Source organism: Panthera leo, chromosome F3, assembly GCF_018350215.1.
Source record: "Panthera leo isolate Ple1 chromosome F3, P.leo_Ple1_pat1.1, whole genome shotgun sequence".
Classification (NCBI taxonomy): Eukaryota; Metazoa; Chordata; class Mammalia; order Carnivora; family Felidae; genus Panthera; species Panthera leo.
In genome coordinates this window covers 37,735,137-37,736,334 of record NC_056696.1, presented here as the reverse complement: position 1 = coordinate 37,736,334, position 1,198 = coordinate 37,735,137, and positions in this window count along the sequence as shown.

Sequence of the window (1,198 nt, the reverse complement as noted above, 5' to 3'; positions counted from 1 at the left end):
CAGGCTAATTCTTACTCATTTTTAAAGGAATATTTGGAAATCTAGCATCTTAATTGAAGCACTGGTTCCCAGCACCTCTTCCCCATCCATCTGAAAAACTTATCATTGAAAGCTCAGCTCATTTGCTGCCTCTTTTGTGAAAACATCCGTGATGAATTCAGAATATTTAATGCAATGCTATTTCACTGATTATCATCAATATTTGTTAAATCCTGTCTTGTCTGTTGGAATATGAGCTCTACACGGTAAAGCACACACTTTATTCATCCCCATATACCCAATGCTTACAATAGACCAGCTTAACATTGTCTGACAAATCCAAGGATAGAAAGAAGGAAGAGAGGGAGGGAGGGAGGGAGGGAGGGAAGGAGGGATGATGGAAGGAAGGAAGAAAGAAAGATTAAATACATGGATAAATGAATGAAGAATGGTTTTTGGAGGAGGTATCGGGTATGTCACAAGTTATTAGAGTTATAGGAGGAGTATAGCATATTTCTTATTTAATATCCTCTGTTAGGCCAGCGTTAGACTCAGCCCTGAGCAATGGATCCAGTGAAAACCCAAGAGTTTGAAGTTAGAGCCAAATGTAGTAGGTAGCAATAAAAAGTTAGTACTAAATCAAAGCTAGGCAGATCATTAAAACAGAGCTGTCAATTAAAAAAGCCTAAGTAAAAAGTCAGAATTCAAATCAAAAGCAAAAGACTAGAAACAAGGAACACTAGATGAAAGAAGAAGAGAAGCAGAACCAAGAGAAATCCCAAAGGCCAAGAAAGTAATTATTACAATTCCTTGTGTACTAGTAATGACCTTCACATTCCATAGTGACTAAGAGTCAGATCCTGCATAGGCTGCTTGAATTCAGCAGAATTCTGTTGCTTACCAGATCCCTTGCTTTTAACATGACACTGTCCTTGTCGTAATTAGAAATGGTAATAATACCTATCCATAGGTTTGGTGTGAGAACTAAATACAACATGTCTGTAAAGCATTTAGTGTAGTTCCTAACACATAATCAGTAATAAATGTTAGCTATTGTTATTAGGAGGTTTTAATTAGAGTTGGACAGATATGTTAGGGTAGATTTTTTTTAAGGTGTGGGGGTGCACCTGGATGGTTCAGTCGGTTAGGTGACAGACTCTTGATTTCGGTTCAGGTCATGATCTCATGGTTTGTGAGTTTGAGCCCCACGTCCAGCTCT